The following is a 15720-nucleotide window of genomic DNA, read 5'->3' on the forward strand; positions in this document are numbered from 1 at the left end:
GGGTGCCGAGGGAAACAAAAAACAAAAAAAAAAAAAAAAAAAACCGCGGAGCACCGCAAATGCGCGCCGCAGAAGAGCAAGAACGGCGTAGCGTCCAACCCAAACGAAGCGGCGCAGTCCGCATTGCCGTGGTCCTCAGCTTGCACCGTGGTCCGCAGCAGCAATCGTAAGCGGCACGTGACTGACAGCAACGCCGAAGCGCTTCGTGCCTAATTATGCCTTTAAAGCCTCTATTCTTGCGTTTATCGCCACGCGTAACACCGCGTTCGCGGCTAGTCGCGTGCCTCCGTAAGTGCGTAGTCGCGATCTCTGATCGCGTCGATAACCACTGCAGTTTCGTCCGCAGCGGTTGCGGCAAATAGTTTCATTTTCACTCGATACGCGCGTCGGCTGCGTGCCTTCACAACTGCGTAGTCGCCTCCCATGGCAGCGTCGATAGCGACCGCAGTTTCGTCCGCACTTCTTGCAGCGAAAGGTAGCTTCGTTTTGACTTGGTGCATCTGTCAGCCGCCTGCCTTCTGAACCACAAGGTCGCCGTCCATGATCGCGTCGATAGCGGCCGCGGTTTCGTCGACAGCGGTTGCGGCAAGCAGTAGTTTCGCTTTTACTCAGTGCAAAGCTGTCGAAGATAAAAAGCACCGGCTACATCGCGATGGACGGACAATTTGTTGGCGAGCAGCTGAGTGGCGAAAAAATAATCGGGATGTGCGCCCGTTGGTGCAAAGCGCGTCTCAGATGAAAACGCGCGCCGCGAAGGATGTCGCGAGGCCTTCGCCGTTGCTAGCGCTAATCAGTCATGAGATGAAGAGAATTTCAGCTTCCGCACTGGTCTTGTGCTAAATAGAAACAAGATTTGACGATTCATTGAGTAAATAAAAGCGTGTTGACGTAGTGCAGCATTTGTTTGTTGTTTTCTTGATACCCTCGATAATACGACATTCGGTTAATTCGGCGGGGGGGGGGGGGGGGGTTTCCTTGGCACTTTATGGAGCTTAGCAGGGTTCCCTGGGATTGAACGTACCTGAGAACCCCTGCACTACAGTGAAGGTGGATCACCAGTGAAGCAGTTTAGCACACGACATACAGGTGACACAGAATTTAGATCAAAGGTAGGAGCAAAGAGCGGTGACGGCGGTCATCCCGAAGAAAGACACAGGCACACAGACTGTTATTTTTATTGGTGGTCTTGATTGGCGGCATACATTCACATGAAAGACGATCGCCACCTTGGGGAGCCAGAGGAAACTAGATACGCATGATGGGACCGCCACGCCGGGAGAGCGGAAGGAAACTAGGCACGCAAGCAAGCGCTTGGAACGACAGTGGGCGGGCGGTGGGAGCATACACATGGCTTACGCGGGTCGCACAGCGGCAAATTTTTTGAGAACCCTTATAGAGACGCTCAGGAAGATATACCTGAGCGTCTACTGATTTTGAAAATGGTGTCTATGGATAGCTAATCTACTGAAAATGCATATCCAAGTTATGAGACGTGTAAGCTTTTTGCATAGAATGAAGCGATTTTGCATCAAATTCGGGAGTGATGTTTTTGCACACACAGATCTGTTGACAGACTTGAAAAATGGATAGAACCCTAGCCATAGACAGCTTCGCTGCAAAAATTATGTGTCTTGGTCGTGAAAGTTTGTTTGGCTAAGACAAGTGGGTTTCATCTGGAGTACTAATTTTACATTTCTGCGTCGACATACAGAAGAAAATATATGCTCGCAACACTAATGGCGTATGAGCTTTTATATTTATTCATATGCACATATTAATACTCAGAAATCTCAGTAACAATGAGACATGTACTATAATGGAACAGTGATTCAAAGAAGTGCCAGTAGTAATGCTCCTTTGCACAATTTGACAGCAAGTTAACAGAAAACCTAGCTGCAAAATGTCTGCAGGCTGAAAACAGTATGCAGGTACAGAAGGTATAATGGGATGGATGGAAGAAGCAATAGTCAAAGTCTCAAATAAATAGAAATTCTTCTTTCTTTCTTTTTTAAAGATGTATAGCTTCAATGGCAGGAAAAAAATTGGATATGGATGAGAAACTGCTTTTGACGCACCATTTAACTGCAAATCAAGTTCACTTGCTTCAATGTATCCCACCTTTAATGCAGGTTCTGTCGAGTATTTTGGCAGCACCTCAGCAAAGATTTAGCGAGAAAAATGTCTGCGAATTATTAAAGGGCCACTTGAAGTATGCAGGACTTCTTATCTTCACAGATTCTGCTGACTACTACATCTCCAATGAGCACGAGGCCTATGCTGATTTTATGAAGCCACTGCGTCGCAAGATGCATCTCACAAAGTTGGTGGTTAATGCTGTCAATGGGGACCCCAACTGTAGCTATGAAAATCTTGTGAAAGTTATTCAGGTGAGTGTTCCTAACAAGTAAGTGTTTTGCCTGTCTTATCAAGAGCGTAGTTATAGGAAAAAAGAGACGAAAGAAAGCAGGCATCATTGCAGCTTCAAAAAGAATGTTTACAGTGCCAATATAACAAACTATGCTTGTGTTGCTTTCATATAAACCTGATTGCAATTTTTTTTCATCGTTATCAGTATGTACACTTATATTGTATATCAGATATAAGGAAGCCATCTTTGTGTCGAATGTGATTTCATTATAACAAAGTTGGACTGTACTTTCATTTGTGCTTAACATCCTAGTAGAAGAGTAGCAGCCTGTTGTGTCAACATGTTGATGTGCACACTGACAGTGGCATACCTGCAAAATTTTTGATTTTATCGTAAAATGCCCAACTTTTAGATCTTGTATGCGATTGTCATATTGACACCTATAACCTTGTGATTTTTCATTTGCATCTAATATAGTGTTAATTTGATTACAAAATACAGTAGACTTATGCTAACTCGACTCCGGTGAATTTAATTCCCGCCAGGACCGTCCTGGATTCCGTCCCAGCAGGCGTTATAGTATTTCTTTCTATGGGCCTAAAATTTCGTTATTGCGCCTGAAATTAGTCGTTGCCAGGTAATTGGAACTTTACCAGTCAGCACACATGCACCTGACCCCTATCGTTACCCTCATAGTGACCTCTTTAGTGGCAGCGTCCGTCACGGCAGAGCTTAGGGGACAGTGAATGTGTTGAACATACATTATCTCCCGTCGAAAATGCCTACAGGCGAACCTACTTATAACTATAATCAAGTGCCAAGAAAATCCCGTTAAAATCGATAATTGTTCTAGCTGGGTTGCACGAAAAAAGCAGAGTGGATATGCATTTAACTGAGACGAAAGAAGGGCAGTCGAACCCATTTATAGCATTTCTGGTTTTAACAATACCTGAATGTAACAATGAACAGCTGCTGCACTGTGTGTGTGTTGGGGTAAAATAAACTGCTTATTGCAAGGTTCCCGTGCTGTATTATTGGCTATAACAATTAAATCTGCATAGTGGGTGTCTACGCCGAAAAGAAGAGAAATGCAATATCCAGGAAGAGATTAAAAAACACGAGCGGCACACCTTCGTCGCCCCTCTCCCGTCTGCATTCCACCCCTCCGATGTCGGTGAGAGAGTAGAAGGAAGATGAGAGAGCGGTGCACAAGGAGGTGATGCGATGAAGGCGTTATATGCGGGGTGTGTGGCACAATTGTAGGTGTGGAAAAGCGGGTTGCGTTTAAAAATTTTTTTTTAGAGGGTTTTGCATTTCTACACACCCTGTAACCAGATTTATTGTCATAACCAATAACGCTGTTTGGGAGCATTGTAGTGGGTAGTTTATTTTACTGTAGAAAACATACTAGAGTGGGCGGTGCATTGACTGCTCATTGTTATATCCGATATATTGTTAAAAGCAGTATCATTATAAGTGGTTTCGACTGTATTTTCGGCCTGCCCTAGGAGGATTTTGAAGCAATAACCGTAGCTGTATTGCGGTGAAGCTGACTTTGGGAAACCGGCTGCCTTTATGCAACACATATTAGACCCTTGCCCATTTTTCTTTCTAAAAAATCGGGTGCGTGTTAGATTTCTATTTTTTTTTTAGGAGCTTTAATGTAATTTCAATTCAGGGATTTTTAGAATATGGAAAATACAGTCAAACCTCGATATAACGAACCTTGATTTAACAAAATTTGCGATGTAACAAACTATTTTTATTTCCCAATCTTACTTCCATTAAATTAATGAAACCTCGAATTAACGAAATTTGCGATATAACCAAGTTCTTTGCTGCAAGTACAACTTCGTTATACCGAGGTTTGACTGTACTACTGCCAAATGAATTGGTGGTGTGTTTCTGCATCTTGTTTAATTTGACCTGCTGAGTAAATAGATCAGTTTCATCGGTCCCATCGGCGTTAAATTAACGGAAATCGACTGCAATGCTAATACAGTAACTTGCCAATTTTTTGGACTTGTACACAGCAGTGACACCAATTTATAGAACCAATGTATAATGGCATATTCATATTACCTAACGGCGCAGCAACACGTTGACTAACAAAGAACAACATACGACCCAAGCGCAAGCTCTCAATTGGTTTATTTCAGAAAAATGTTAAACTTAAGTACTTCATCATTACGGGACCACCCTGGTGGTGGAACTGAAAAACTAAATGAAAAAGAATTGCTATCAGCCCTTGAAAAGGCCGAAGTTACGCAATTGTTAAGGAACTTCAATGGGCATTGCAACATGTGCTGGGCAAGAAGGAAAGTCTTATCTGACAATGTGATGGAAGGCTGACTGACCCATGCATCACCCATGTTTCTGATATGAAATGCCTTTATGATTTCCTTGTTAATTTTTTGTTTGTCAGTCGAAAGGATGCGCGTGTTTGTTAGCAAAGGGTTACAGCCGCAAGAACTACAATGACCAACTAAATAGGTGTGGGATGAGTTGCAGAAGGCCAACTTATGCTCCTTAAGCCTAGTGTTACTACAGCGACCGCTTTGGCCGATGTATGACTTGCCACAACTTAACGGCACTTGGTAATGATGCCAGTCTTACACAACTTTTACCATTCTTAGTGTTTGATCTGGCAACCGTCATCACTATGCATACTGGGTGCTTCTACTTTTTTCAGAACACTTTCTTTCTGTTCTATCTTAGTCCCCGTGTTGTTCCGCAGTTAATGTGAACCAGTACAAACTCGTCCAGCCGTCTGTACTTCTGTGTAACGGCAGCCGAAATATCGGCCTCTGTTTTGTGAACAAACTTCATAGATATTTCAATTTGTCTGTGGTGCAGGTAATTCTTCTTTCTGGGTTTTTATGTGCCAAAACCAGTTCTCATTATGAGGCATGCCGTAGTGGAAGGCTGTGGATTAATTTTGACAACCTGGGGTTCTCCAACGTGCACTACAACGCAAGCAGACAGGCGTTTTTGTATTTGCCTCCATCAAAATGCGGCCGCCGTGGCCGGGATTCGATCATGCGGCAGGTAATTGTTGCTGCGATTAAATACCGTATTTACTTGAATCTAACGCGGACTTTTTTTCCGATAAAACGGGTCCAAAAATTGCGTGTGCATTTCAATCAAGTACGACCCTAAATCTGCGTTACCATATCGCCATCAGCATTTAACCCTTTGAAGGTCGCATTATTTTGAAAAAAACTTTCCCAGATGGTCAAATTAGTTTATTGTGGATATTGAATGTACAAAATGTATAAAGTCGGGAATAAATAGTGAAAAAAAATTAGAAACAGTATTTTGATGTCGGCATCACTCGGAACTCCAAATGTTCCATAATATATCAGTGGCGTATTCCTTGAAACACGGTTCTACGCACAGCGCCTTATCGCGCAAATCAAGGTAGCGCCAATCAAAGAGCAGCGCCAATCAAGGTAGAAATCAGCTTCCGCCGCATCTGCAAGAGAGTGCCGACAAAGAGAAAATTCACGTTTCGCGCGCCTCCGTTGCGATCATTCGGCGGAACCGAAACCGCGTAAGCGCGTTGCCGCAGAAAGCGAGAATACCTCGTGATCGGCGCTGATAAACAAGCTAAGAGCGCCAATCAAGATAGAAATCAACTTCCGCCGCCCCTGCAAGAGAGTGCCGACAGAGAGAAAACTCACGTCTGGCGCGCCTCCGTTGCGATCACGCGGCGCAACCGAAACCGCGTAAGCGCGTTGACGAAGAGAGCGAGGATACCTCGTGAGCGGCGCTAATAAACAAGCTAAGACAGCGCCAATCAAGATAGAAATCAACTTCAGCGCCACTGCAAGACAGTGCCGACGGAGAGAAAACTCGCGTTTCGCGCGCCTCCGTTGCGATCACGCGGTGGAACCGCAAGCGCGTTGCCGCAGAGAGGGAGAATACCTCGTGAGCGACGGTGATAAACAAGCTAAGAGCAGCGCCAATAAAGGTAGAAATCAACTTCCGCCGCCCCTTCAAACGTTTCGAGCGCCTCCGTTGCGATCACGCGGCGAAACCGAAACCGCGAAAGGGGTGTCGCCGCGGTCTGCGCGACGCACGCGCTGAAACTAGAAATCAGTTCTGTTTATCTCCGCAAGAAGGTAGCACAAATGTCAAACGCTTCTTGTAAGTCCTAAAAGGTGGCAGCACCTCCCGGTAAGCATGCATCGTCATTATGTGATGTAATAGTTCAGCGGAAATCCGCTAGGTGGAGATAAGTAATTAAAGAGAAACTGAGACTTCCACCCAAATGTAGCAATTCGCTACTATGGAAACCCAACCGGGTTCCTCGAAAGAAAACTTCGCAGTTGAAGAAAATTCGTCCTGGTCCGGGACTCGAACCCGGGACCACCGCCTTTCCGGGGCAGCCGCTCTACCATCTGAGCTAACCAGGCGGCTAGCAGATGGCAGCGCGAAGTCGAATTTGTCGACAACTCGAAGCAAAGGCAAGTATATGATGTAATAGTTCAGCGGAAATCCGCTAGGTGGAGATAAGTAATTAAAGAGAAACTGAGACTTCCACCCAAATGTAGCAATTCGCTACTATGGAAACCCAACCGGGTTCCTCGAAAGAAAACTTCGCAGTTGAAGAAAAATTCGTCCTGGTCCGGGACTCGAACCCGGGACCACCGCCTTTCCGGGGCAGCCGCTCTACCATCTGAGCTAACCAGGCGGCTAGCAGATGGCAGCGCGAAGTCGAATTTGTCGACAACTCGAAGCAAAGGCAAGTATATGATGTAATAGTTCAGCGGAAATCCGCTAGGTGGAGATAAGTAATTAAAGAGAAACTGAGACTTCCACCCAAATGTCCCGGGTTCGAGTCCCGGACCAGGACGAATTTTTCTTCAACTGCGAAGTTTTCTTTCGAGGAACCCGGTTGGGTTTCCATAGTAGCGAATTGCTACATTTGGGTGGAAGTCTCAGTTTCTCTTTAATTACTTATCTCCACCTAGCGGATTTCCGCTGAACTATTACATCATATACTTGCCTTTGCTTCGAGTTGTCGACAAATTCGACTTCGCGCTGCCATCTGCTAGCCGCCTGGTTAGCTCAGATGGTAGAGCGGCTGCCCCGGAAAGGCGGTGGTCCCGGGTTCGAGTCCCGGACCAGGACGAATTTTTCTTCAACTGCGAAGTTTTCTTTCGAGGAACCCGGTTGGGTTTCCATAGTAGCGAATTGCTACATTTGGGTGGAAGTCTCAGTTTCTCTTTAATTACTTATCTCCACCTAGCGGATTTCCGCTGAACTATTACATCATATACTTGCCTTTGCTTCGAGTTGTCGACAAATTCGACTTCGCGCTGCCATCTGCTAGCCGCCTGGTTAGCTCAGATGGTAGAGCGGCTGCCCCGGAAAGGCGGTGGTCCCGGGTTCGAGTCCCGGACCAGGACGAATTTTTCTTCAACTGCGAAGTTTTCTTTCGAGGAACCCGGTTGGGTTTCCATAGTAGCGAATTGCTACATTTGGGTGGAAGTCTCAGTTTCTCTTTAATCGTCATTATGGCGCGAAATTTCAAACGGAGGATCGAAACCGTACCCGTACGGCAAAGACCTTGCGGGACAGAAAACCGCCGCCGTACAGATACGGCAAAAACCTTCAAAGGGTTAAAGATGGCCGCCTCGTATGTGCTTCGAGCCTAGCTGCCATAGCTTCCTCCATGTGCTGTAGTACGTGTGCTTAGGCATTAGTCTACTGTCTGTCTTCCCGATTGCTGCGTTTGCTCTATCAGCACGAAGTGCCAAGTTCATCATGAGGTCACATTTAAAAGGAAAGTGATCATGTGTGCAGAGACGGACAGAAATCGGGCTGCATCATGGGTAGAACCCGAAACTTGCGTGCGGGACTGGCACAAACAGAAGGAGAGGATTTTCAGCAGCAAAGTAATGCTGAAGGCTTTCAGTGGACTGAAGCAGGTTGTGTTCTGCGACGATATGATTGCCTTGGCCCTATTTTGAAAGCGATCTGCAATGGGGAGAGAGTCCACCGCGCCAGTGGCGTAGCCAGGGGGGGGTAGGGGGGGTTCAAACCCCCCCCCCGAAATCTTTTCAGCAAACCCCCCCCCCCCCTACTAACCCACCCTTTGTTTTCGTCGCTTCGTGCTGACATAATTCATGAAACCGGTGCTACTATCACAATTTAATTCCTGGGCGCTTCCGTTTGGGTTGGTAATTTACAGCGAATCATGTCTGCATATGGAAAAAACTGTCACGGTGTTTGTCAAGGCTTGCACACTCTGTGAAGTTTTGGGCGAGAATGTGGCGGCCGCATTCTGAAGCAACAAATGCGCAACAAATGAAGCAACAAATGCGGCAGCCGCATTTTAGATGATGGCGAAAACGCTCGACGCCCGTTTACTTAGATTTAGGCTGCACGTTAAAGACCCCAGGTGGTCGAAATCTCCGGTATACATTTCCGCCGCTTCCCTTCAGGTGCCGGTTAGGCCGCGCTCGCGCAGGATTTTAGGCTACGTTCACACTTGGTCTCGAAGCTGTAGGAAGCGGCAAAATCTCGCCTAGGCGGCAAAACAGGCAGAAAAACAGGCTGCGAGCCAAATCGGTCTCGGGCCGATTTTTTCGCCATGGCGAAACGGAAACGCGGCGGAAAGTCGTTCTGCTTCACTGGAAGCTACACTAGCATGTAAACAACCGGACCCGGTCGTAAAATGGCACCGGGCACCAAAACCATGGCACCAAAAGTGTAGGCTGTAATGCTGATCGACGAGATCAAGAACCAGCCCTTGCTCTACGACAAGAGTGGCACTAAAACGTACTGTCAGCAATACTCGCGATAGTATTCAACGTCGCGCGACCGGAGGTGCGGCAACGAAGCCTTGGCGTGACCAAACTTCTCGCGCTTTTGCAAAGCCAGGCGAACCCACCACCGCCGTTTCCGAGGTGTCCGCGTCTTCCGTTTATTCATTGTCCATTTCTAGAAAACAAGTAGGTAGAAGTATAAAAGCCATTTCTTCTTCCACTTCCATGGCAGACAATAGTTAGGCAGATTCCTCGTTGGTGCTCCATAATTCTCCTCGCACGTGTACGGTATGTTGCAGAAGTCGCGGGGTGCTTTTCTCGTCGCGACGATAGATTGGGAGCGTAGGTCTCACGTAGGACGCGCAGGCTTTGGCGAGCTCCAACACAAGGGCCAGCCCAGGTTTTAGCTGTGGTGTTCCCGTTGCCCCTTTGGTGTCCTGGAGGCGCCGACAATACGAAATGATGAAATGTTATTACAACTTGTAAATAAAAGCTATTAAAGAAATATCACGCCTAGGCACCAACCTGTGACTCAGCGCTACCGCGCCCGTGTGCGGAGAATTACGGAACGCCAACGAGGAATTTACCGAAGGTCGCAGATGACACGCGAAGTTGCGTAAAATGATCACTTTTCATGACGGTACGTGGGTCAAAGAATGAACATACCGCTCGAAATAATGCGATAATGAGCGCCACCACGCCGACAAACGTACGCAGACTAGATGGATCTGGACGAAAACGGCAGCGGCGGCCGCGGCGGTAGCAAAACAAATGTGAACAACTTGGACAGGCGCGGAAAAAATTTTCCGGCCGCTTTGGCCTTTCCGCCCGCTTGCCGCTTTCCAAGTGTGAACGTAGGCTTAGTCTGTGCGAGAAACGTCTCTTGTTTGCGATTGCGCCCCTACGGAAGGCTGGTAATTACTGTTGTGTTGTTGAATCCCAAACCAGCAATTACGGAAGGCTAGTAGTTGCTGTTTTGTTGTGGAATCCCAAACCAGGAATGTACACACGAAGGGGTTGATGACAGCAGTGAAATTCCACCGACTCGCAATAGAATGCACGAAACAGACAGCCGACAAGCATGAATTACTGTTGTGCGCAGTACAGCGTAAGTAAACTCTTGTTGCAGACGCTGACAGTTCTCGTCGGCGTTCATGCGTCCTGAGAAATTGTTTATGTGCACTATGCACTGAATAATACCGGAGTTCATTCCTGCATCACTATAGTACACCAATCAGTCGAGATTCTGTGAGGTACAAGGCCGCTTCCTGTTTGCACCGGCGTAAGTGAAGCAGAAATGACTTGCACGCACTACTTTAAATGCGTACACATGCCATATGTATGCTGTGCGGTGAAATATTCTGTACAATTCTGAATCTGTTGACGTAAAGGCAAATGACGGCTGCACGCTCGCACACAGCGCAAGACACAGCGGCCCATGCACTTGCCGCAGGAAATGCAACCCTCTCGTATGAGGGAGCGAGGCGACGAAAGCTTCGAAAAAAAAAAAAAAAAGCCTTACGCGTTTTTGCGCGTATTTCAGTTTTCTAGCGCAAAGACAGCAGCGAACAAGTTATTGCTATGGGAGTAGGTATAGCCTGGTCACACGTACATTTTCACGCGTATAGCCGTCCTCGACTTGTGAAACGCACTTCGCCCCGACGAGGACGACGCCATCTACGCTTAAAGGAAATTAACAATTAATGATGTCTTCTCCGATCGCACGGTGTCAATGATGCGTTTTCGAAGACTGGTCCATTCAGTGGCGCGATGAGAGACCGTTGCTCCAAACGCCCACTGTACCTGTCGTACTTACTGTATTTAATGAGCTTACTTTAGTTTTTAATATCTTCACAAGCACACGCGAGGGGGGGGGGAGGTAGGGGCGGTCCCATGTCTTTGATATACATGTTTAGAGTCTGCTTACACTACCGCTATTTATTATCGACCACGTGACCTAGAGGAAAGCAGAAGCTTGCCCCCCCCCCCCCCCCCCCCCCCGAAAAAAATTTCTGGCTACGCCCCTGCACCGCGCGCTGTGTTTTCGTCGCTTTTAGTTCGCGTTGAAGTGAGAGGCGTACTAGCACGAAGGTCAATTCGCTCGCTGCTGCTGCCGCGCTTCGTCACTCCAGCGTTTTGACAGCGAGTTTCCGCAGTCATCGAGCGAGATGTGTTCATGTTTGCTTGTGTGCACGTGGCATCGTGCTTGTTAATTTAGTTGGCAATGTTTACAAGTTTATACCGTCAATAAAGCTACTATCCTTACTTCGTATAGCTGTCTACTAATTTGCTATTGGAATATGTATTGTCTGAGCGCAGGATGCAATCGTGCCGGAGCTGGGGGACGAGGAATGCTTCTCGGAAGAGGAGCTGCTAAAACACGGAGAATTTGTCGCCAAGCATGCTTGCAGCTACGATGAGGCTCGCGATTCGGACTATGAACCCACCGCACTCAGGGCCCCATGTCTTCAACGGCTTGTCGACTTGTGCCGCATCAAGAGACTTGAGTAAGGGCTTTTGCACTGCACGGGTTGTCCAGCTTGAGGTTAGCTACCTAGCCAGTTCACTCATGATGCCATGTGGCTGTGGTGTCCTGTGCAAGGAGTTGTCCTGTGCAAGTGGGTGTGGCTTCAAATTATATAATCAATCCAAACACATTGCTGTAATGAGATTTCTGTGCTTATTAAAAGATTATGCAGAAACTCCACTGGAGTTGTCTAAGTATGCGTATGCATTGTGCCAAATGCCCAACTCCACGCATACGACGTGACGTATGTTGTTTACTGGGATTGACGGAGCAGTAGACGGTTCATTAAATGTGTGCTTTATTTGCCTTGTAATATGTTTTGGTGCTTGATCTCACCATTATGAACCTTTATCAACACTTATTGATTATTATGGAAATTATCAAACTCGATCCAACCGTTATTGACCTTATCAATCCTTATCAGTCGTCAAGTCTTATTGTTCGTTACCAACCTTATCAGAATCGCTCTGACCCTTATCAACCTTATCAGACTTGATCCCACCCTTATAAACCCTTATAGGTCGTTAACAACCTTATCAGAATTGATCCGATCCTTATCAACCCTTATCTGTTCTTATCAATCTTATCGGGCATGATCCGATCCTTATCAACCCTTAGCGGTCCTTTTCAACCTTATTGGATTTGATCTGCCCCTTATCAACCCTTAGCAGTCCGTATCAACCTTATCAGAATTGCTCTGACCATTATAAGCCGTTATTGCTCTTTAGCACCTTATTCATCTGTGTTGAACCGTTATCAACCGTGATCAGACCCATATAACCCCTCATCACTCACTCCTTATCATCCTTATCAACTCATTGACTGCTAATCTGTCTGCCGTCCTCTTGTTTCAGTGTCAGCAAAGACACACCTCTGAGGCGTTTCTCTCAGCCCACTGACACCCTGGCCACTTGCACACCACTGGTCCAAGATGTGTTCCATGAGGCATTTGCATCCCAGATGTCCGAGGTCAGAGAAAGCAGTTTTGGCGAGACCAGGAGACAAGGTCGGCGCATGTGCCCTTCATGCAGGGGTTGGCTGCAGACAGTATGTATACCTGACCTCTGACATCTGCATACCTGCCAATTCTCCCAAACTAAAGTTTACGAATTCAGGCTCATTCTACTATTTCGCTAAGTTTCAGTCAAGTTTTACAAAAATTAAATTCTATTTGCAAAAAAATGTTTTCTTGTTGGCATCCATCCAGTCCTGTGGAAGTCTGCTGATCATGGAAGGATACCAGTGCGGCCTGCGCCAAGCAAGTTTGTTCAGACAAGTTCCTAAAGCAGGCAAAATCAGCAACAACAAAGTTACTGAAAAGGTCACTGATATAAAAACAGTGCATTGCTTGTCAATATCTGCTGTTCCAAGTTTGATGCTGCTAGTGAGCTGTGTCAAGAGGTAGTCATTGTCAATAAAGTGCTATGCAAACCACAGAAGGTGCGTGCTGGGGGCAATGTTAAAAAATATATACAGTAGAACCCCACTGTTACGTTTTTCACGGGACCGTAAACAAAAACCGTAAGAGCCGGGAAATGCAAGAGCCAGGAAACAGGAAAAATTGAGAAATGGGAGTAGTGTTGAACTGCACACAATATTATTTTAATTCTTACGTGCGACAAAAAGTAGTTTCGCCCGACAGCCGAAGTATCGATCGCGATGAGCTATACAAAGTAAGAATAGTAGTTTTATTGTCTGTATAAACTTGTAAACATTCGGTTATTAACTAATTAACAAACATGGTGTCAGCGCCCACAGGCAAACATGAACACATCACACTCGATGAGCGCGGATACGCGCAGTTAAGTGCCGCTGCAGAAGCGAGCGAAGTGACCTTCATGCTGTTGTCTATCGCTTCAACACAAAGCCACGAGCCGCCGACGCACCTACACTGCATAGAATCTGCCCCCACGCAGATCGCTTTCAAGATACGCCCCGCGGGACCGCGTGCCGCCGCGCAGTATGATGCCAGAGCACAACGCTGCCCGCTATCCCCCCCCCCTCGCTCCCTCGCTGGTGCCTCGAGCGCAACGGAAGGAGGCGCGCTTCCTCCCTGCTTTTCTTTCGCGCGCAAGACGCGGTCGTCGGCTCCCCTCGCACGCTTTCACTCGCACATTCAGCATACGGCCGCGCGGCTTCCCTCGCACGCTTTCACTCGCACATACAGCATACGGTGCGCGGCCACGTATCCTGTATGTGCGAGTGAAAGCTTGCGAGGGGAGCTGACGACTGCGTCTCGCGCGCGAGAGAAAGCATACGGCGCGCGGCGACGGCGTTATCGCCCTTGGACTTTATACGGAACATCTATGAGCCAAAACCAATTTTAGGGCCGCAACGCGTCATAGACATCATCTTTAGATAGCAAAAGCGGATATCAAAGGCCATACTTTTGCTGGTGGAAACCGCAAATACGTAATAAATGTCGCCCCCAGCACTTTGGGTGGCCAATGCCATCGTCAAGCAACCAAGCCAAGCGACATGAAAAGTCAAAATGGCCGCTCGGGCCGGCGCGGTGTGGCAGTTCGCAACATATGATGTGGGAACGGTCCCACAGTTGCGACGTAACAGCGGGGTTACCAATGCATTGGGTTCTATGGGAGCTGTGCCGGGACCGGCCGAAAACGACGTAACAGCCGGGAAAACGCAGCACCCGGGAACGTAACAGCGGGGTTCTACTGTATATGAACCGTAGCCTCCTCCTTCTCCTTTTCATTTTAGTGTGCTCAGGATTTAAAAAAAATCGTAATGCTCACAGGTTGACAGGTATGCATCTGTGAACATCCTTGGTATATTACATTCATTGCTTTGATGCATGGAGAGTAGCCTGAACTAATGACATGTAAATGCCTTATTGTGTTTTTTCTTACTGTGCATTGCTCGCAGGGCGCCTCAGCCTGTAAGAAGACAATAGCTTGGTGCGGCAGTCCTGAAGATACAGGAACCGTTCTGGTTTACTCTGCAGTCATGATTGGAGATGAAAAGGTAATGACTCTGCATTCGCAGGGAAATTTTATGCAGTTGTGGTTGTACTAATGGGACAACAATGGAATAATTACAGCATAACCTCGCTGATTTATGTTTTTCGTGGGGTCACAGAAAAAATATTCACAGACAAGGGGTTCTGCTCAGACAGCTATATCAGCAGGTTGTGATTAGGCTGGCTGCAAAACGGCAGGGATGCCATGCCATTCCACATTTCAGTTTTGCTTTCAATCTGATGGCTTCACTGCACCACTTTATATAAATTCAGTGTGGGAGGTCAACTTGTATCAGATGTCGCCATTAAAAGAAAGTGAGTAGCAAGGTAGACATGTGAAGTGTTGCTATGTTGTCAGATGTGGACGTCTGTGTGCACACATGCATAATGCGCTCTTCGAAACCTAGCAACTCAAGGGCAAGGTGTAAATTGTAGAGTCTGAAATTGACTTTGGCACGGAGCATGTGATAGGTGTTTTTTCTTGAGCCGTACACTGTTTCTGGCCCTCTGAGCCTGAGCCCTCTGAGCCCTCTGAGCCTGAGCCCACTATCGAACTCCTTGGCCAACGCCTACCTCTAAACGCAGAGCACAAGTTTTTAGGTGTGATACTGGACACTAAACTATCCTTCCTTCCCCACATTAGGTACCTCAAAGTTAAATGCCTAAACAGAATGAACATTCTCAAAATACTGTCACACACAACATGGGGCAGCGACAGAAAGTGCTTGTTGAACCTGTACAAGAGCCTAGTACGTTCACGCTTAGATTATGGTGCCGTGGTGTATCACTCTGCTGCGCCAACCGAATTAAGAATGCTGGATCCGATTCATCATTTAGGCATCCGATTGGCCACGGGCGCCTTCAGGACAAGTCCCGTACAAAGTCTCTACGTGGAATCGAACGAATGGTCTCTTAATTTACAGAGGTCATACTCTAGTTTCACTTATTTTCTGAAAGTGCATTCGAACCCTGAACACCTATGTTACACGACCATAAACAATACCACATCTGCCACACTGTTTCGCAATCGACTTACAGCAAGAGAGCCCTTTTCGCTGCGTGTCGGAAAGCT

At 47.0% G+C, this 15720-nt stretch overlaps 1 pseudogene; it reads left to right on the forward strand.

The window, feature by feature from the left end:
* The window catches only part of LOC119440419 (DNA (cytosine-5)-methyltransferase PliMCI-like), a 232638-nt pseudogene that overhangs the window by 96553 nt on the left and 120365 nt on the right, over window positions 1-15720 (forward strand).

Source organism: Dermacentor silvarum, chromosome 2 (genome assembly GCF_013339745.2).
Source record: "Dermacentor silvarum isolate Dsil-2018 chromosome 2, BIME_Dsil_1.4, whole genome shotgun sequence".
In the NCBI taxonomy this organism is placed as follows: Eukaryota; Metazoa; Arthropoda; class Arachnida; order Ixodida; family Ixodidae; genus Dermacentor; species Dermacentor silvarum.